Source organism: Corvus moneduloides, chromosome 6 (assembly GCF_009650955.1).
Source record: "Corvus moneduloides isolate bCorMon1 chromosome 6, bCorMon1.pri, whole genome shotgun sequence".
Taxonomy (NCBI): Eukaryota; Metazoa; Chordata; class Aves; order Passeriformes; family Corvidae; genus Corvus; species Corvus moneduloides.
The window spans coordinates 53,808,949-53,832,170 of record NC_045481.1 but is presented as its reverse complement, the minus strand read 5'-3'; the positions used below and the strand labels follow the sequence as shown (position 1 = coordinate 53,832,170).

At 37.9% G+C, this 23,222-nt stretch overlaps 1 long non-coding RNA gene across 2 annotated transcripts in view; it reads right to left on the bottom strand.

Annotated features, from left to right (window-relative positions):
• The window catches only part of LOC116445840, a 93,319-nt gene that overhangs the window by 50,296 nt on the left and 19,801 nt on the right, over positions 1 to 23,222 (bottom strand). For both annotated transcript variants that reach the window (XR_004240895.1, XR_004240896.1), the window contains exons 2-4: positions 17,298 to 17,410; positions 14,617 to 14,780; positions 12,757 to 12,973 (exon numbers count right to left, since the gene is read on the bottom strand). This is a non-coding gene — a long non-coding RNA (uncharacterized LOC116445840). The remainder of the gene's footprint in view (positions 1 to 12,756; positions 12,974 to 14,616; positions 14,781 to 17,297; positions 17,411 to 23,222) is intronic.

The following is a 23,222-nucleotide window of genomic DNA, read 5'->3' as shown; positions in this document are numbered from 1 at the left end:
ATTAAGTACCAGAAAATACATTTGGGGGTTCATTTTCTGATTTAAATCAAAACATTACTGAATCCATCCTTTTTCCTCTAATAATTCTATTGTCTCATTTTTCCTTTGTGTTAAATTATTTCTTTTCCTTGAAAAACCCTTCAGAGGGAGCAGGAAATACAAAAAACATCTTGTCAGGCACAGTGGAGGAACGTTCTCATTTGTTTCAGTTGGGTAGCTGTGTGGAGACAGCTTTCCTTAGCTTTCTTGGCTGCCCCAAGGAAGAGAAACATGAAGGCCAGTCATCCCAAGAAAATACAGTCATACCACATTTGGAATCAGTGTTCCACACAATGGAACACTTCAAGTTCAACCAGTTGTTCTGAAATCACTCCTAAGACAGGGCTGGGCAAGCTAAAAGCAGGAAAAAAAAAAAGAAATTATTTGAAAATTTTAAGAACAGATAATAATCACGTTAGTTGAGAGACAAAGAAAGGGAAAACTCATATTTTACAAGCACTTACATGTGTAATTAAGGCTTTCCATCCGTATAATGGTAAATGGCTCAGACCAAGCAGCCTAAATTTTATGTATTTTGGGGAAAACTAAAATAAAACTCCTCTGCCTTATATTCTTCTCCCTCTCCCATCTTCCCATCATTTAATAGCCAAAAACAAGAGCAGGCTATATGATTGTGGTCCACGTTTTTCTCTCATGTGCCACTTCCCACTTGGTGATGGTGAAATATCATTCAATTGATTCTTTTGTCTCTGTCTTCTTCGATGGACAGAAAACTTGACAAGTGCTTTGGAGCATTCTCACCACTTCACCATCAGCTGTATTCCAACTAAAATGGAAAAGCAGCATTTAGCAAGAACTGTCCATAAAGTCTTACCCCTTCTATAGCTGCTCAGAGAAGAAACCCTCTGCAGTTGGCATTTGTAACCACAGTGTGACTCACCACAGCCTCCACAGACACTGAAGCATTTTTTTCCGACAAAAACAGAAGAAAGAGCTTAATCAATGAAATTTCCCTGGTTTTACAGATTATTAGTAATATATTCTTATGCTGCCATCAAGAACAACCAAAATATGTAAGTATATCTGCACATGAAGACCAAGTTCGTATGGCCATTAAGACTTAAATGTTAATCCTTTTTCCCTGTGTAATTCACATAAATTATAGTAAAATCCACATCTTTCAAACTGCTTACATTGAGCTTTTGAGCCTCAATCCAGCAAACACCTGTTTATGACAGAGGAATTGTCCCATTGATTTTAGGTATACAAATTAAACAGCTTTTGTTGCTTTGGAAACTCGGACTTGTAACTTACTTTTGTCAGCAAAATCCCTTTCACTGGTTTTCAAATAGCTGTTGGATCTGGCAATTCTTTGGAGAATGAATCAGATAAGGGTAATCACTTGCCCTGGGGAAGAAGGCTGCTGGGTTTGCCTGTATGACATGTAATACATGAACCCTGCTAACACCATTCTGATTATGTTTCCAAGATACACACAAACATTTTACTAGCATGGGCTTATCTCTGGCTCAAGGCCTAAAATAATTAAGGCTCTAGGCTAGAAATGGAAGAGCTGTATTTGAGCATTGCAATGGAAACACAATGAATAAGAAGGCAGAAGTCTTGACGAATATGAAATACAAGAACTTGTCAGGCAGTAATGCCATGTTATAAGCATGACATGATTTGTTTATATAACAACTAATGGAAGGTTTTATACAGCAAACTCCCTTCCTCAGGAGTCAAAAAGAGTAAAACTGACTACTGACTAGAACTTGCCAGCTTACAAATCCAAATAAATTAATGTGAAAAGCATATGTCATCAATTACAGTTGAAATAGCTAACTGTAATTTTTGAGATCCATCTATTAAAGGTGATGTTACAGTTTATGCTAAACAAATCCTTAAATTCTCCCCGTTTCATTAAAAAGCTTAATATTGGAATTTCATAGGCAGGGAAAGCTATGACTGTTCAGGAGAGGCAAAGACAAAAATTGAAATTCAAAGAAAGAAACAGTAAAAGAAGTTGTGAAATCACTCAGTCAAATGGTTTACATTAGGATAAACGATTTTGCCCAGTGTGAACTCAAAATGGGAGATGACTTTCAGTTGGCACAAATGTTGTTCTAAATATATTTCAAGAGCAGCAAGTGTTTCCTGTGAATTTTTGTTCCTACATGGCAGAACTTCATCTAAATCCCAGCATCATGGATGAGCATCCTGCACTCCCTCCTCCAAGTGCTGAACCATATGTATTATTTGATGTTTCCCTGCAATGTGAGATGAATACCAGAAACAACCTCACGCCAAGACCTTCACATCCTGCAAATATGCAGGATTCTTCCTTCTGTCAGTCCTTGACCCACTTCACTGAGAGAGGCACCAAGAAGGGGATTTAACAGAGCTCCACACCACAGTGCTGACTGTGGTTGATGTTACGTAAATTATACACTTTACCACAGATGCTTTTGTGAGGTGACCATTACAGCACCACAGAGCTTTTACACAGCCACAGATGAGTCCCAGGTCTCCCTGAGAAGAGAATACAAGGCCGTTGCCAGTTTCACTTCAGAAAATGAGATTTAAACTCAGTTATTTCCATGCTTTAACATAACATCTGACAGCCACGGGGTTCAGTGTTTGCATACACTGCTATGCATCCTAAAATTAACACAGAATTTTGTTGCAGACAATGAAACCAAGAAAAATTATCACTAACATCTTGAAAGTGGTAGAGAAGAAAACACAAAGCGTCCTCAGAATTCCAGCTTCCTAATCTTATCAGGCTTTTCTTATGAAGAAGTCCAGAAAGTCTGTTTTAATCTATTTGCTTAATTATTTTAGCAAAGAAAAAATGGATAAAATCTGTTATCTCGATGGCCATATCAAATATGGATTCAGACAAATCTATCCCGCTTATCTAGTTCTACTGAAACATTTATTATTGCTCCAGACAAGAGAAAAGGCATTTCCAATTAAGGGAATTCTCATGAGAAAACAGTACTGAGAGCAGAAAGACCTTGAAAATCCAAAACACAGATTATAACCCTACAGAGCTGATTCATTAATTGATAGGGCCATTTACACCTGGCAGTGTATTTCACTGGATAACAGAGAGGTTATCTACTACACTCAAATAATTCAGCATGCAAAACTAACTTGAGAATGATGGTAGTGGGATTATGCCATTTCGAACTATTAGATGGGAGAAAACATGAATTTACCCAATTGCAGAACACAAAAATTATTGCTAGTCAGTTTAGGGCAAGATCTATTTCAAAATCTAAAATTCACAAGAATTTACAGCTACTACAACTGACTTAATTTCTGCAATCTCTCAGGTTCTAGGTAAGCCTAGGTGTGACAACATTTCTTTCAAGTAACTATTGATATTTCAGCAGCTACATTATAACCTTTTAGAACCTGCTTACGATGTTTGTTTTTATGCTGTGATCATGCTTGCTGCTTTTACTATCCTCTGTATTCTGAAGTCTGTGTCCTTTGTATGTGTGTCAGAAACAAATGATTCAGTACTATTGACCTTCGTGAGGTACAGAGCAAAATGGTCTGCAAATCCCACATAATATTTACAGCTGGAGGCCAACAGGTTCACTCTTTAATGAATTATTCTAGTACCAGTGATATATCAAACCCAATCTGCTTGCTATTTTTGCTTCAAAAGGCACCCTTCTTGGCTACCTCAGTTACAGAGTGAATGAAGTAAAGTATGCTTCATGTTTTGGTGATAAAGCTGAAAACTGTAGGCAGAAAAATAGAAAACAAAAATGGAACTTCAGTTAAAATGCTTTCATTTCCATTTCACACACTGGTCATATCACTGCCCCTGAATGTGTTTTTTCTGGTTTTTCCCTCCTTTCTTCTTTATTTCTGTGGTCTGATTGCCCAAATAGCTATTTTTAACAAGACTTAGTGTTTTCTAGCTTCTCTTTCCAGGAGTCTCTTCTGCAAAATTAACAAGGACAAAACAGTGGCGTGCAATCATAACACACACAGGGTGAGACAGAGACTGAATAGATAAATCCTTGAACTCAAGGAACCCACAAACACCTGCCCAGGTTTCCTTTTTGGTGTCATTACAGAGTAAATCATACTTGAGCTGAGAAACTCCACATTGTTCCCACTATCATTTAGTTCAAGAGAGACAAATACTTTTAGAGTAAGACCCTGTCTGTGGCTCTGTTACAGATGCCAGAATGGCAAACCCAAATAGGAAACCAGGACCGCTATTAGTGACAGATGAACTGCGGACTTCGAACCGAGGGCTTCCAAGGAGTTCCTTAAAACATATTAGTATTCTCAATAAAACCTGTACTTAAAAACAGAGCAGAACTTAATGGATCTTAAAAAAAAAAAAAAATTCTGCAACAATTCCCTGACAATTTTTTTAATTTCTCTCAGAGGATTTTATGAAGTTTATTTGGTTTTATATTCTCTGCTGTTAATCATGAAAGAAACTCCATCAGGCTTGTCAACATACAATGTTCATATTGTGTAATTTATGGAAAGAACTTATGATTCTTGTGCCAGAAGTGATCTCATCTCAAAATAAGTGTTTTGAGTGATCCCTGTTTCTATTGAATCTTTTTAAGAACACCAAGTTCTCTGTCTATATAACTGGGCACCATATCAAATGTCAGTGTAATCTTTTCCACTTACACCACCAGCCTCAGACAATGGCCTGAGCCATCAGCAAGTTGCTGTTAATTTTAGCTATCATGCTGCATATTACAGGTCCAGAACAAGATTTACATGAGATTGAACACAACCACGAATTGAAAAGCCACTTAAGATTACTGAAACTATATAAATGAGGCAAACTGCTGAAGACAGCAAGAGGAGTCAGAGGAGGTTTTACCTCAGCCTCTGCTATTCTTGCAGCCTTCAGTTTTGGTCACAGATGCACATATCCATGATCTTTCAGTCTGGCACAACAGTGGAATCCTTTTTTTCTTGAATGACATGGAGAAAGAATTAAAACATTGCTCCCTTTTATCACCCCTGTAGCCATCACTGAATCTCCAGCTCAGTAATCTTCAGCATCTTACTCCCTGATCTCCCAAGATTCCAGTTTCAGCTCAAGTTTTAAAGATGTTGACACTCTTATTCAGGCCATAAGTGATTCTAAAGAATTTTACCATTTAAACTTAAAGCGCTTAAAGCTTGCCTAATTGCTGTTTTCCATGCTTTATATTCAGCTGATGACCAGAAAAAGTTGTATTTAATGAGGAAGAGGCACATTACTGAAACCTAGATAAAAAACGAGTTTCACTGATGAGATCTATTTTTATAAAATTAAAATTATTATTATGTCTGCAATTCTTAAATTATTTCAGGAAGAGTGCCAACATCATAAAATGCAGGAAACAATAATGAGAAGCCCTCTTGCCTCTGTGGTAGCATCACAAATTATTTTTGATGAACGAGGCAGGCTTCCAAATCTTCCTTTCAGAAATCCAAGCCAATACTCAGATTGAATAAAATCAAGCTTGGCTCAGCGGCAGGCAGTTACAGTCTGGGGAAAAGAGCCTTCAGTTTCCCTTTCCTTTCCCAGGACACTTTACTTAACAGCACAAACCCAGAGGACCCAGGCTGTTAGCTCACAAAGCCATCTGCTTTTTAATCATCTGTGGGAACCATATGAGTACTTAGTTAAGTGCTATTCTGCTTTAGTCGTCTTCCTAGTCCCAGATTTCTTCAGCTTTTCCTTCAAGAATATATTTAAATCTAATCAGTTTTCCCATGTCTGCCTTGCCTTTACTGAGTAGTTTAGTAGTTTGAAGGACAAACAGGTGAGTTTTTTCTTTTAAATATGAAGTAGTACATGTTTAGAAAGTGAGAATGAAAAGAGCTTGTGTTGTTCATGTCAAAAAAATGAGAACAAGAAAGGGCACATTCCACATTTGTTTCTGTCTTTGCCACAAGAAGGAGGGGCCACAGTCTCTTAGAGATGGCAATAAACTTTACTACTGTGAGCTTTTGTAAGTTCCCTAACTTCAGTTTCTGGTGATTCCGTTTTTCACGTTTACAGTATCAGTAAGCAGCACAAGGGCATGTGAGCGAGAGGAATCCAGAACAGCCATTCAAAAGACAGAACACGAATCTTTTTTAATTTATGTTTACAGCTCTTCAGAACTTCATAGCTCTCCACTGGCTTTGATCGACAGTAGCTATCTTCTACGTCATTTTTTAAGCAAATCAGCAGGAACAGCATCTAGGCTTCTTGCCTGTACTTCTGCCCTGCAACATCTGCCTGTGCTGACATTCTGCTCAAAAGGAGCACCAGTTTCCAGTGCAGATCTGCCACATCAGTGGGACAGCAAAGCAGGTAGATTTTGCAACATGTACCAGGGACGTAAAAAAATTACATGACTTACTTAAATCTATATTATTCCTCTACAACTGTGACCTTGGTGCAATCATTAGATAATGACATACAAGTCCTTCCATTCACTTTGTTTCTTATCTTACTATCTGGTGGCATTCAAATAATTTTTTTTTTCATTGTTACAATTCATCTTACAAAGTTTATGTATTGTCTTTATCCTTTTTCTCCTCACTGTTGTTAAACTTTTAATGTATGTGAAAGGAGATGTTATTTTCTCAGCCCTACACACTTTTAAAATCCTAACTGAAAAAATCTGAAAACAAAACTAAACCCATTGGTTTGGCTACAAACAAGCACTGACTGATCTACAGTGATATACGTATGAAATAAGAAGCTGATACTCGGTTTCTCAGAAGTGCTTAAGGACCAGGTATATAAAAAATTTATATAAAAGTTATATAAAAGGAAAAGGCATATAAAAAGCTATACCTCTGGAAAGGTATAAACTGATTCAGTTATATGCCATTCTATGGATCTGATCATAGAGTAGAAATGGATCCATTTTAAAAAGCTTAGGGAAAAACATAAAACATATCTTAGAATTATTAGGAATTTCCTTTTGAGAAGAAAACTTCAGAACAGTAATGAATAAACTGCATTCTTCAGTGAAAAGCAACCCCATTTACATCATTAGCAAGGTTTAAACATAAATAATGTCTCTGAATTATGTATATTGAATTACAGCAGGCAGTGGCAAATAACAGCACTTACTCCTCTAGATGTGCACTCATGCACCTACATTTTCTTCCCTGTATTATCCTCAGAGGTCAGAGAGGCCTGTGGGATATAAGCTAAGATCCAAACAATATGCAGATAACTAAGCTGTCACATCAAATTTGAATGCTTTCATTTCTCAGTAGTGCTTTCATTTCTCAGGAGCAAAATGCAAGATTCCTGGTTAGAGTAATAGTGAAAGTATAGTAAAGGATTACTGAGGGGATATAAATGGGGGTAGAAAAAAGAAGGCATAATCTGTCTCAGAAAAGACATTTTCCATCAGTATCAACACAATCATTTGTAACCAGATGGCTCCTCTACATTTCCAAAATAATGCTGCACATCCTAACAAGAACAGTCATGGGACTGACTCCCTGCTGTTATGACCGTGAGGGAAGTGCATTCTTTCCATGTTATATAGAGAGAACTGGACAGAAGCATTTCTTAAAACAATAGGAAGGTGAAGATACATACTGTTTTTATATGTATCCCAGAATGGCTGCAAACACAGAAACTAAATTCAGGGCTTACATAAAAGTTTTTCCGTAGTTCTAGATGTCCCTTGTACAGATCTAATGCACATAGGGCAATATTCCAGAACTATTGCTTTGTTGCCATCTCCATCCCTTGGAAAATAAGGAATAGATCCCAGTTCTTGAAAATGGTGTGAAACAGTGCTTCTTTTGACCAACTAGCTGTGGTCAGCTACAGTCAGTGCTGAAGAAAGTCAGGTTTGTGTCATCAGTTAAGCACGGAGTAGAAAACGTTATCTCTTCGCACAGACTGAATTCAACAATTGCATTTGATTCTCATTCAAATCTATAATATTTGTCAAGGGACATTAAAAAAACAATTATAACCTTAAGATGCACTATAAATTATAAGGAGAGGAAGCAAGGAGAATTCATGTTACCATGAAATAAAATGGAAATGCTATACCAAGAAAATAAATGTGTCTGAAACAATGTAGATGGAAAAGGCACATGTGCTTTTCCTTTTTTTTTCTGGTGATTGGTTGGGAACTTTCTTCATTTCATTCATGTTAATTATTCTTAAATTTCTGCTGCCATTACTGACCATGAGCAAGGAGCTCCAAACTGTCAACAGCTCAGAGCGTTTTTTCCAGAAAATCATTTCCAATTCTTAATTTAAGTCTGTCTGTTACTTGGTTGAATAAAGAAAGACATTTTTTCATTTATTTGTACTTCTTTCAGCCTCTCTGAAGAACTAATCATATGTGAGTATTTGGGGATCATGTATCTCATTTAAGAAGGAATTAGTCTCTATGGGGTAAAGAAACAACAAGAATTAGGGACAAGAACAGGAAATCCAAAGCTTGCAGGAATTTTAAATTCGGAATAAAAATCTCTCCATCTGTAAAACTATATATCAAAAGTGCATGTGGTATAATTTTAAAGTCAGCTCATCATTAGATCTGTATTATACAATGAAGCATAAACTTATTTTAGCATGAAGTATGGAGTATTGGATCTTAGTTTCACACATCACCTGAACGGAAAGATGTCTGGTTCAATTATTTCTTTGAGATTTTCTGCAGGTGTTTCATAACCCATAAATGTCACTTATCAAAATGCAATTACATCGCCTCTTTGCCAACATCAACATTCCTCCTTATCTGCATTTCATTTTCTGTCCTGCTCTAATCCTTTTATCTTTCACCCCACTTTCTTTCTCTTATTCCTTATTAACCCACCAAACTGCAATAGTTCGCTGCACATTAGTGCCCACTCAGCATCAGCTGAAATGCTGTGAATGAGAGTGGCAGAAGAGCTGGCACACAGCTCCTCTCTGGGGCAGGAGCTTCTGGCAAGGACTGGAATGCATAAGGGTGACAGCAGAACTCCTCACTGCTCCTACTAAATCACCCAAACCCAACTGTCAAAGTCCCCAAATTGCCTGGTATGTCTCCAAAATACCAGTCCAGGTTTTGGAAGCAAGAGAGCCGACGACCATGACATCCAAAGTGAGCTTCTCTTTCGAGTCGTTAGCTGAAACTCTGACACAGTGACTGTAATCAGCATCAAAGGCAGCTCTGAGCTGCCTCTGGTACCTGTACAGGACACTGAAAAGCCTGAATGCCACTGGCCCCTGAGGCTGTCCTCACTGTCTACCTCAACAACCCAGCGAGTTCCTAAAATCACAGGGTGCTTTTGGAAAAAGAAAACAGCCCTAGGGTATGTACTAGGAAACAACTGCGAGCAGTCAGCTTTCCTTCAGTAGTGGTGAAGTGTCCCATAGTGCATTGTGGAGGCAGGGGGAAGGCAGAAATCTTTTTCCTGACTCTCCACAAGTTTTAAATTGCCCTCACTGCCCTCTCTTGTCACACACTTTGGGACAGGCAACATTGACTACACGGCTGGAGAAACAAGCCATCAAGAGATCACTTGCCTGCAGGCTGGTAGATGTAATGTGAAAGGGAAGAAAACTTCCCTTTCTGTAGGGCAGGGAAAGAGATCAAGAATTTCAGGAGACAAGCTCATCCAAAATAACTGCTCTGTCTGTATAAACACCTTTGAACCTCTACAGCATAGGAAAAAAAGATGTTTCAAACAATAGAAATCAACTTAGCTTTCAGTATAGGCAGTTCCTTTACATCCCAGAGTATGATCATCTAAACAACTTTTAAGGATATTTATATCTTGTCACAGATACAGTATATAGAGAAAAACTAAACCATTAAGACAGTTTTATTCTGCAATAAAATCTAAGCATGTGACAAGAATTAGGACATATTCTATAGGTGATTGACTATATAGAATCTTGTCAATGTTACTCCAATGCATTTCTAATGCAGAAATACTTCTTAAAACGTTCAAAAGCAACATTAAACCACATCACAGCAATAACAAAAGCTTTTATAATGGACTAATTTCCCAAGAGTTTATGAAGCAGATGTTTATACAAAAGTTCAAACTCTCAGGTCTACCTCCTAGCAGTCATTTAAAAAATGAACTTAAGCTACAAATATTTGAATGTACTCAAATGCCCAGAAAAAGATGCAGGAAAGATGGAGAACACTAATTAGATATTGGGGATGCTGATGCACTGTGAGTACACAAAAATCCATTTTCAAGACAGGTGAAGAACAAGAGGACACTTGGACCAGTTGCTCTCTGTTTATGATCTGTAAGTAATCTTACTCATATGTGCCTAAATACTTCTGGATATTTATTTTCCCTGCACAGTAATAGCCAGTTTTATTGAATGGAGACTGATCATTTCACAAGTACTAAAAAACAAGTGCATCTAAAAAAAAAAAAAACAACCAAACCACAAAAACCTCTGCTCTTGTGCTGCAGCTATAACATGTTAGAACCAACTTTATACATCAAGAAAGCCATAGAGAAGTGTTAACGGTTTATTTTCTTAAAAACTGTTAATCAAGAACCTAGCTTTCATCAGCACAAAGCCAGCACTTGCTAACATTTTGGAAAATATAAACTGCTTTAAAAGATTTGGTTCAGCAAAGTACTTGAATATTAAATCCAAATTCCTTGGTATTACAGCAAACTGTACAAACAAATACACATTTCTTCCCACCAATTCCTAAATATGACTAAAAGCAGAAGATACACATCTAAATGTCTAAAATCCCCTTTGAAATACTAGACTCAATAATATGAACCTTTCTGCAAGAATTTTTACATATAGCCAAGTGAAAACATTTTGACAGAATTTTTTAGAATGTTATTCAATTTTAGAGTAGCTTGTTTTTCAAGTATAGCACATGCTGTGATTTAATAGATTACTACTGAGTAGTATTTAACCTTCTTCTCTGTGGTTTCAATGTCTTTTTCTGAGAGATTTATAGGAGAATTCTTAAAAAGCTTTGGTTTCAGTCTTGTGGCTTAAAACTTTATTTGGTAATACTGTATTACTAGAATGGCCTTGAAATGCATTTACTTAAAGAATTTTTTTCCCCATACATCTATCCATGTGCCTGGCACACAGGCACAAACATTTATGTTTTATAAAAGCCCAGCTGTCCACCCAGCTTGCTGTAGCTGCAGAAGCCTCTCAGGGAGCTGTATATAACCACAGCCACACACCTGGTAATCAAACCAGTATCATCAGGAATGTTCTCTTTCAACAGCTTTGACAGAAAGCATGATCAATACAAAAGATTAGAAGCAGACTTATTCTTTCCCTCCTCTGGTATTTGTTCACATAATAACAGGCTACCTAGCTGGTAATGTTTGTTTCCCTCTCCTGGATGTAGCTCAGCAAATGAGCAAAGCTATGGGAGTTCTAAAATGATAGAGTGGGGTAACAACTAAAACATAAGTTCTGGCTCCTGGTGCACAAATACTTATTTTTTTAAAGAGCCTAAGCCCAGGGCTTATGAAGTTTTTGCTCTGACTCAAATCTCTGGCACATCAATGTGCTGTTATTCAAGGGTGCTATAAAAATTCAATGCAGAGTTTAAATCCTAGAAACATTAAATAAACCATACTTTAACACAGCAATTCCCAAATCATATAGATGTATAGAAAGAGGTTTAAAGATAAAACATCACTAGGTTCTCCTATGTTTACTTTTGCTAACCAGCTCTGACTGGTAGTAAGATATAAGGCAAATTTACCAAAAGAGAAGCCCCTAGAAATGTCTTGAAGAACACAGAATAGGGTGCCATGAAAAGGCAGCAATCCAGAATTGTCTGAGAATTAGGCCTCTAAAGAGTATCCCAGAAATTATGCTGTTTCTTTCACAGATAGAATTTGTTCATGGGCTAACGTGGGAAACAAGTGGCTTCTTAAGACTCGTGTCAAAGGATGCCAAGGACATAAAAACCAGAAAGCTCCTCTGTCATGATGCTCCTGTTCTGTGAATAAGCAAAGCATGAATATTCTGAGGTGTTCTGATCTGGTGTCCTTCTATGGCTTTCTACTCATTGCAAGGTTTCTAACTAAAATAGAAACCAATTATATCTAACCCTTTGCCTATACCATCATTAACCTGCTTTCTTTACAAATTAAAGGCACTGAAGCAGAACTTTATCTTTTTAATGATGCTATCAATTTAATTCTCTTCGATCTTTTACCTTTCTTGCACAAATTAGCTGCCTGCATTACTTTTGGTATCATCTCTCCTGAGAGGTGATCCAGTAGGTGAGTTATTTTTAATAATGCTTAGGCATCAGCTTTCTTTTGAAGCTTCTGCAGCACTCATAATCCTGACTGCAAGGAAAAAGTTGGCACATCTAGACTTGGTATGGTGTTGAAAGAACGCTATCAACTTAAAATTCATACTGAGCCACACCCAGGAAGTACGAGTTTCTCCCTACTTAAACCAGAAAAAGAACAAGCACAGAAGAAGGAGAGGAAGAGTAGCAGGGAGGAGGGAGAAAGATTAAATGATGACTTGATGGAGATGAGCTGAGAAGAGATGATGAGAAGAACAAAAAGGAACATAATGCAGCATGATTGGGGAAAACACTAAAGACAAATTTAAAAAAACAGGAAGAAATTGAAATGTGGGAACATGAGACAAAGCCAAAAAAGTATTTCCTCACATTGCTTATTGGTTGTAAGGGTATTTTAATCGAAATGAATGGAGGAAAGACACACATCTGTGTCCCGTGCTCTGGAGTAGATGTATGTGCATTGACCTACCTGAGGAATCATCTAGAAGAGCAAAGATTTTCCCATGGGGTGTCTCAATGCCATGTCCTATTGATTATTGTGATCACAGTGTTGAAAAGCTAACAAGTCTTTTTTCCTGATTTGTCCCAAAGGGTATTACTGTGGATATGGGGTTGGTTTCTTTCACTTCAAGATCTTGGAAGAAAACATGTACACTTACAGCATTCAAAGTCCTAAAGTAATTCGGCTGCAAAATGAAAAACAGAAATGAAGTATGTATATAATTGAAATGAAATTTAAATTATATTTTTCCATTACAATCCATTCTAAGAAGATGCTTTTGTTCACATAGGTTGGACTTGAACTTGATGATTTTGGAGGTCTTTTCCAACCTAATGATTCCATGACATTATATTCTGAAATTAACACCTTCTAGAAATTCCAGGACATCAAGTGTGTTTACATTATCAATTAGTGAGGTGCAAAGGAGGGGTGGGGGTTGATGTGCTGCACTCCATTATGGTTCCAGGCCCCCACATGCACCCTGTATCTTTACCCACAATGAAGTTGTGCAGGCACAATGCAGACTGATACCCAAAAGACCCCAGGGACCCGCAGCCCTTCTCCCAGCTCTCAGCATCACGGACAGTGCTATCACAGAGAGGCTGTGCCATTCTGACAGCACACTCAGCACAGCTTGCAGCCTGGTTTATGTGAGGAGAGGTGGCACATGTCAATCTGAGTGACGAGCCATCCAAAATGTTAAATATTGCTCTGACACCAATCCCATCTAGGAGGTTTAACAAATGACTGCTTCAGCTTTCTCTTGGTAAAAAGCAATGAATTATCCCCCAAGAAGGAGTATGGGCCAATAGGAAGTACTTGGTAGAGTAACTACATCACTTGATAGGTCTTGAGAAAATGGCAATTCTCTTCTGAGTAGTTCTGTAATACTTCACACACTCAGAAGTCTCTCTGTCTGAAAAAAGATCCTAGGACATCAGTATATTCTTGCAGTCACAAAAATATATGTATAACAACCAAGTCGAAGGTAAAATGGAATAAAATACAGGATTATCTTGGAAGTTGTAACAAATTAGGACCCAAAGACACAAGCCCTAACTTCTTTGTTTTCCCTCTGGAATTATTAAGGAAGTGTCAGTGCCTAAAAAATGTTGCTTAAGAGATGTAAGTAAATTCCTGGTCAAATACAGGAAGCCTTGTTCATCTTTCCTGTGCTCCTTTTCAAAAGAGGACTCTAGAAAAATCTTTTGGGAAGCACAATAATGAATATGCAAGCAGTAACAGAGTTGATAAATCATTTATGAAAAAAGTGAAGGGATAACATTCCCAAATGCCAATCCCTTAACAAAATAAATACAGTCCATTTTGAAACAGACAATTAGATAACTGCCATACCCAGTCCAGTGGGAAGACATGAATTATGACTGGCAGAAAGCAAGCAACCATGAGGTCATTCAGCCAGTTTCCTTAAGAGGGATATTTCTCAGTGAGAAAACAGGAGTCTGCCAACCTGATGTGATACAACCAGTGGATGAATTCAAGCTTCTTGAGAAACAGCCTAAATGATTACATGAATGGAACTTTTCCTGCCTTTACATATCTGTTCAATGATGATTTTTACACGACATAAATTCTTTGTTGGGTGTCTTCAGTTTAGCATGTTTAAGAATTATTAAGATTACTGAACTTTACACAGATAGTCATGACATTGTATAATTATTTTCCCTTTTCCTCACTCACTGCCAGACATTCTGATTTTACATACATTAAAAAACTCAAATAAACCAGAAGTGTATACAAACTTCAAGCGGTTAAAGGGATTTTGTTCGACCTTCAGTACTTTGTGAGTAAAAGAAGTTAACTCACCTAGGAAGAGAAAAGGAATCCAATGACAATCTACAACTGGGATTAGTACTTCGCTGGTGTATTCAGATTCTGAAGTTTCCTAGTAGAAAGCCTCACCAAGGTCTGCTTAAACCAACAAAGAGATTGCATCCTTTAGAAGCATTTTGGATCTGTTTCTTTATTCTCTGTGAAGAAAGAACAAGCTCATTTCTTATTTTAAAAAAGAAAACACTGTCTCTAAGCAGAACAAGATAGAGCAGTCCTCTGCATTTACCAGTGAGAATTAACTTGACAGAAAGACATTAAGGATTTTACTAACAAAGCAATAAAATCAAACAAACTGTGATAGCAAGCTGCAAGAAGTAGTAGGGCTAGAAATCCTACAATCTTTCCCTTAAGGTGCATATCTGCACTGTACAAGTATAAGGTCTGTAGCCTGTTTGAATTATGCAAACCTGACTGAGCTTTCTTTCAGAAAGAACCTCTCAGGAACTCTACACAGGAATCGGGGACAAGATCATGCAAATAGACTTGACCTCTTTCCTGCTTATAATTCATAATTTAGCTGCAGTGTCAAATAGCAAACTAGACGTAAATAAAATTCTTCTTATGAGGATTAAGCAAATAAGTATAATTAGTAAAACTATAATTATCAGAGCAATGTTCCCATTCCAGCAATAAAGAGAGAGTGCCTGTAGAATAAACTCTGGTTTCTCTCCTTCCAGGTTAACCAACCACTGAAAAAAATGAAAAAAACATGAATAATTCAGGATTGTACTTGCTTTATGTAAAAAAGGGCCCTGCATGTAAATTCAAATGAATCCCCCATTCACTGAAAAATCAACTCATTTACTTTCAGAATAGCAAACACAGAAAATAATTTCCTTTTAGATGACTGCATTGTATGACTGTTTTGCATCCTGTTGAACACACAGTAAGGAATTAACTGGCATAAACATCTCAGCTCCTACCCTGAAGGTGTAAACAGCCCTGGCAAGAGCCTTCTCCATCTCTAATTTTGTTTTTTTTAAGTAAGCATTCTTGCACAGACAAGATTGTCAAAAATTAGACAGCACAAGACACTAAACAATAGATGAGGATAATTAGATCACATTCCAATACCACTTTTTGTAACTCCAGTGAAAGGAAAGGAATAGAGTGTCAAGGTCTTTAATGCTTTTGTTTCTGAACCTAATTCTATAAAGTCATTTACTCACTTTCAAAACAGCTACCAAAACTAAAATGGCACAGCATTGCACATGATGAATCATTGCCTTAGTTTTAAACTTGTCCTGCAGCGTTGGCATGCACACAGGATCCAAGACAGTTTAATATTTTCTCTACAACATTTGAAAATATCAGGATTTTGGACAAAACCTGAGTTTCCACAATCATTATTTTAATCTGGTTTGCAAGTAACTGTACTCACATGAACCTAGAGAATCACTAAACATCTGAAATAGTGTCTCAGCTACAGAATTCCTTGATATAAAGTTTGTTGGCTAAGTCAGGTAAACAGCAAGTTGTAACAGCAACCAAGAGCACTCACAAAGTTTTTATTTGTTGTTTAAAACCAAAGAGAAGTAAAACCATCTTTTGGCTTAAGGTAGGGGCACCTGAAAGAAGGTCAAAGAATACCTTAATAAACAAAGGTTAAGGGCTCCCATCCCCCTAATCTGCCCCCATGCAAAATGTTGCAGGAAGGAAGGAATGACAGAGGATTCCAGCATGCCTGTATCAAGTGGCAGCTCCTTCAGGAAGGAGAGGCAGGCAGTCCACAATCCATTTCAGTGTCAGTGTTTTATCTGCATCACAGACTGCTTAGAAATACTTCCACTACAGATCATGAAGAAATGGTGGCTGCCCAGGAAAGCCTCAGAAAGCTTCCTGTTGCAAACTGCCTGCAGTTGCCCCCTTGTGAATCTTCTGCTTCTCACTTTCAAAGGCTAATAGCCCCCATCTTTTGAGCTATACATAAAGTAGGGTAACCAAAAATTACTGGCACATTAACAGAGAGAAAGAGTTCTAAACGCCCTAAAATACAAAGGGGGAGTGGAGGAGAGATAAAAAAATATAACCCCCATTATCTTGTTTCTATAGTTTTACCTTGCTTAAAAGAAAACAGTCTTGTAGAGACACACATGGATATTTGTTCCTATCAACACACCAGGCAGTCTCCAGAGCATAAAGGGACTTTTACTCCATTTCACCCGTAGAGATAAACAAAAAGGCCATCTGCTTCTGGATTTGAGTCACTGAACTCCGGGAGCTGCAGTGAGTCATATGTTCCCTACATTTGCTGTGGGGCTGTCACAGTAAAGATTCCTGTCTGTCATTTTTCATGTCTTCATCTTTCATGTCATTTTCCTGTCTTTGCCTCATGACTCAGTGGGATGAACTGTGCTTAGCTCAGCACAGGTAATTACTTAAATATAAAGTAGACGAGGGAAAGGCATTACAATTTTTGCTTTTCCCCTCACTCCAACAGAAAGCATCCTTCCATTCACATGGCAGAACAGCATTAGACCTCCTAAAGGAAGAGAGCCAGTTACTACAGGCACATCGGCCAGCCCGAAGCAAGAGAGAAAATCCAGTTTACAGGGACACAAGCAATTTATACACCCACCCTCAGGAAAGGAAAAGTAGCTAATCTATACTCAGTTGTTTTCTTAGTTCAAAAGTATAAATGACTTCATACTTACCTTTAGGCATACGTTCATGATTGTCTTGTGTCTTTTTAGCCTCATAACTGCTGAGGATGGTGGTAGTCACACCTTCACTGTAGCTCAGGGCCTTGCATGAGATCACTTGTTCACTGAAAAGAAAACAGCGATTCAGGGTCAAGATAATTTCTAGCATTATATTTTTATTTGCCCTGTACAGAAAGCCTTAGAAGCAGCACATGGACAATGCCCTGCAGAAGCCACAGCCATGGTTAGCTCTTTCAGCAGTTCAATATGCTGGCTTTGGCAGGCTTCTCTTAGCCCCTAACTTTCTCATCTTGGATTGCCCAGACCAAAGTTTCTCCTACCTTAAAGTATGTGCCCTGGACATAATGTTCTGCAGAAAAAATGGAGCTTCAAGTAGGTTGGCCTGGAGCCAGTTTTTGACCAAGGAAAAGCATTTAGCCGAGGCAAAGTCTCAGAGTGATCAGCAGCAGACAATTATTCTGTGAGCTCCCACTCATGAAGCCAACTGGGTTTAACACTAGAGTAAGTTCCAGAGCGAGGGCTCACTGTTCACAGCGTTTTCGTTTTCTAGACTGAGCATTTACTATAGAACTCACACAAAATGTCGCATCTGACCAATTTAAATAAATAAATAAAGCATTACTTTTTCTTGCTCTAACTCTGCTTGCTTTTAACCAAAAGAGTTGTGAAACTCCTGTATCAGAAAAGAAAACACCAGGGCAAAGTTAGAGAACCATAGGAAAAATGAGTTTAGTTACTGAAGGACAGAATCACATATTTCAAGAAAAGAAAGGGCCTTCTGGGTCATATAGCTCATATCCCTCGACAGCAGGATGGTTGCTGCATGGTCTCTAATGCATTTTCATTGATTTTTCTCTTTTTTTAATACTCCAGAGAGACAGCATCTCATCACACCACCCATGATAAACTCCTCGTTGTCCACTTAATTTACTGCAGAGCTGGAAACCTTTTCTTTGTGTCTGCAAACTTTCCCTTCATTTACTATGCTACCTTTAAAATTATTTAAGCAAAGCTCCTTTCTCTTCTGGGCACTGGTTCATAAACTGAAAACCACAGTTTCTTAGTCACCTACAGTCAGCAATTAACCCAGTATAATGATGGCACAACTCTTAGTAATAATGGTACAAGAAGTAAAAATAGAAGAGGTATCATTAGCAGGTTCAAGTTATCTATTCAGGCACTAGGACACAACTTGAATTTTACACCCTTAAGGTTTGATACCGTGTGATTTTTAGATGATCATGTGTTAAATTGTTGTTGCATACAGACATAAATCAACTTTTACAATCCATCAGATTTTGAAATCAACTGTTATTAACAAATAAAAAAGCACAGAAAATGGTAATGTGCAGAAGGTCTAGAGTAGAGAGGAATGAAAAAGCATAAGAAAAGCAAATAGCACTAAATTATTCAAACTTACAATCAGACTATGCATTCATCATATCACACTAAGCTTTCCTAACTTACAGTATAAAAATCTTTGCCTCTAACTATTAAGTCAGAAGATGCTATCTCCAGACTTTTGAAAAGTTTTCTGCCATTCCAGTAGCAGAGTTCCCAAACAGAATTACAGGAATCTTTCAAGATTAAGAGTTACTGGATCCAGATCGCCAATATTACACATGATAATATAGACAGCAAATATAGATGGCCTTTATCCAAAAGTCTTCAAGAATAGGAAAAAAAAAACAGAGCACAAAACCAAATCAACACACACACATTTGCTGGTGTGCACTTATTGTATTTCAGCATGCAAGTCATATTGGTTTTTTAATTGCCTGTTCACATGAGAAACTTTTACCCAGTTTTGAAAACACAGCCTACTTCTGTGTGCAGGCTTCAGGGAATAATGCAGTTGGCATGTTTGTAGCCCCCAGTGCAAAGTGTTCCTTCTCTGCTGACTGAAATTAATACCATAAACGTGGAACCATTACTTTTCCTTTGCTTCCTACATTATTCAAGCATCATAATTGAAACCTTAGAAAACCTGCTATTAGACACAATAAATGATGACCCAAAACGTTTTTGAGACATAATCCCCCAAAGGCAAGTACTCCACATAAAACCCCACCATCCAAATTTCAGAATTAATTACTTTTGTCATTTGTGACAGGCACTGTGAATCTGAATTAATTATATTAGGAATATCTGTAAACAGAGTAATGGCTTGAAGGAAGTAAATCTTTTTGATAGAATTTGCCATGCATTTTGGATGCTGAAACACAGGATGTGGTTGGGGAACTAAGCTAAATTTACCCAGAAAATTAATTGTATAATATTCTGTCCACTAGTGAATATCTTTAAAAGATTGGCTTGTAACAGACTGTCAGGAGAACAGTGACCTTTCTGCCTGACAACAGAAGCACAAGCAACATCACTATCTTAATAAAACATATGACCACCAGTACTCAAGGAATCAATTCCCTGCTTCCCGTGGGCAGGCAGGTGTTCAGCCATCTCCAGGAGAGCAGGGCTCCATCACACTTGGGACTTGGGAAGACAAACACCATCACTCCAAACGTTCCCCCATCCTCCTTGATCCACCACTTTATATACTGAGCATGATGTCCCATGGTCTGGAATCTCCCTTTGCTCATCTGGGGTCACCTGTCCTGGCTGTGTCTCCTCCCACCCTCCCAGGCACCCCCAGTCTCCTCACCACTGGGGCTGTATGAAAAGCAGAGAAGGCTTTGGCTCTGTGCAAGCCCTGCTCAGCAATAACAAAAACACCTCTGTGTTATCAACCCTGTGTTCAGCACAAATCCAAACACAGCCCCAGACCAGCCACCATGAACAAAATTAACTCTACCCCAGCTGAAGCCAGCACACCTACCTTTTGCAACAATGATTGGACTGTCCCTGTATGTCAAAAAGCTCCTAGTAGATTGCTTATTTGTATTAAACAATGTCTTATCATTCAAAGTCAATGTGGGTTTTTTAAGTTTTTAGATTTGGTATGTTAGAAAAACCTTGTGATTTTTTTCAGGCAGTTCACTCCCAATAAGAATATATATAGAACATTTCCAAGCCTGTTTTATTCTGCTCTGGAACACTTCAAGGATTTCATAAAGCATTTTTAAATCATTTGTATACGAAAGTCAGGATTTTTCCACAGAAAATAAACAAAAAAAATCTGCTCTGTATGCAGGATCTTTTTGAAGGGAAGATATAAAGACGTGGTTACAGCATATACACATAAACAAATCAGTCTAGAATCCACCTTGAAATTCCCACAGGTTATATGTCAGCTGTATTTTTATGATTTGATGTGTAAGGACCAAATACATGTTTGGACAAGATTTGGTCTTTTTTGCTCTTGAAAGATGAAATGGTACATCAGGTACAGATATCTACACATAAACCTCTAAGCCCTCCACACAGCTATGAAGAACTAGAGGAAAAAGGCCAGCCAGAGGGAAAAAGTGTGACTGAGCCTGCAAACAAAGCTGGGAGTGAAAGATGCTGACAGAGTCAGTCTGCCTTCTCTCTCAGTCACTGAGGATGAAAATCCAAGTTTATTCATCTGGTTTCTCTGTGCAGAAAGTATAAAATTATTCATCTCATGCATACACTTTTCATGAAGTAGCAAGCATAGCAGCCAAGGAAACTGCAGACAAGTACACTGATTGTGTAAATTGTAACAAGTCTTGCTTTGTGAACCTGGAAGCACCATAATGAAGTGTATATCTCTCAAATCAGAAACCTTTTTCCAATGTTTTCTTCTCCAAAGATGAGCTATTAGTCCCTGGCTGCTGTCGGAAAGCTTCTCTCTGATTTGTTCCAGTTTTTGCTTTTGCAATATTTTACAAGCAGCTACCTGAGACAGCCAATTGAGCAGCCTTATGCAGCAAGATTTTCAAGTACCAAAGATCAACTTCTGCTCTCTCAACAGCAGGAGTTAATTATCCTGGCTCTACCTCAGTGACAAGAAATACATATGTAAAACAGGACAGAAAAAATTTATAAGATACGTATAAATATACTTCAGTGTTGGCTGTTTGCGCTCGTAGCGTCTTTCACAACTGCTAACTTTGTCTTCAAAACATGAAACAACAACTCAATCATGCAAATTATAATTCCTATCCATTTATATTCATATCACAAGGAGTTATCCATGGGTTGAAATGTCCGTGTAAAGTCCAGACTTTTCTTCCAAGGAATTGCTGCTGCTTCAGATTATAGCCATAAATGATGAATCTCATCTATTGCATCCAGCTTCAAATTAGGATTTGAATATTTTTTGTTTTCCAGAAAGAAGGTTGAGGCCCCACCAGCTGCACCCAGCAGTCTACTGAACACTGCATTAGTAAATATACACCTATTTTCCTAATTATTTACAGCTACCTGGACACTATTAACTTGGCAGAGTTTGAGTAAATTAGTGCTAAAGCACCCATCTTACACCCTTATAGAGGAGAGTTTAGTGTCTCGTGATCTATTCAGAGGAACACAAACCATGATCAGAGAGGTGGTGAGCACACCTGGAAGCAAAGTTCAGTTAGCAAACCATCATACTCCACTGTGAACTTTGGAAACAACAAACAAAAAAGGACACCAGAGCAGCTTATTTGCCAGTTCTCTAATGCTCACCTGGTGTGAGTTTGCCATGGTTTCAAGCCATTTCTGTAAAACTGTTTGGATCAATACTGGTGTTGGCTGCTCTTGTTTGTGTTTTCATTCTGAGTAGTAAGGAAAGATCAGCGTTCTCCCAGCTCGTTCTTTCACTGATTTCTTTCAATGTGTGACCTTTATCCTTCCAATACAAGGGCACAGACAGTAGCAGAAATATTCAAAATCAGGTACTTGAACTATTTCCTTTCTCTGCTGCCCCAACAAATTAACCTTGTGGATTAAATCAAACAGTTCAAATCATCTCCACATCAGATGAACACACATGCATGAAGAGGTCATCAAGAAGGTGGCACCAAGCTCTTCAAAAGGTTACACTGCACTTTGTTTTGTGCACTTCATGTGCACTCAGTTTCACTATTTTATTGCCATAATCAATAATTTATTTTCTTCTTCAAATATAAATATCTCAGAGTACCAGAGGGAAAAAAAATATGCATCATCAAAGTAAGATTTAAGCAGACAAGAGGTGTAGGAACCTTTTGTATTGCTTAATATCATTTTTAATTGGCTTATTTAGGGTTCCTTCAGTTTCTCCTGGTTAGGACACAGGCCAAAATGCAATAGCTCAAATTCTGAATTTTTCACTTCCTAATGAGTACTCTTTACTACTTAAGTATCTTTAAAAAACGTAAACCTTTTCTGTGGAATATATTCAGTCTCTGAATATAGAGATCTGGGTGAAAAAAAAATCTCTGGATCAGTAGAAGCTCAATTGCATCTCTTCCAATGACACAGACAAGCAGGCTTATCAACCAACTAGTCATGGATTTATTACTGCTAAATACCCCACCTCCCCAACCAGCATATTTTATTCTCTTACATACTCTATCCTATTCCTCTGGTACACCATTAAAGGTCATCAGGCTTAAAGCAGCTATGAGAAACAGAGTTCTTAAGACTGTAACTATGCATTGCACTAGATCCTATAAATCTTTCTTAATTTCTAATTTCATTATCCTTGGGAGAGTTTATTTTTACAAATTCCAAGAAGTATGGCCTTCTACCTGACTAAAGCAGCCCATTTATCTAGATATATTACCCAGAGCTCAGACTTCATATTTTTCATTGAGTTAAAAGGGGTTTGCGATGCTCTAACCACCTTCGAGTTCCACAATTATTTTTTCAGTGAAGGGTTAGAAACCCGTCAGGCAGCAGGGAATAGATTCCAAACAGACAGAAGCCTTTTACAGTCCAGAATTACATAATTCACTGTTACTGTGGTTTCATGCCTCCTGCTTCAGCAGTATCTCCTCTTAGAAATAGGATGTCAGACTTGTTGGTTAA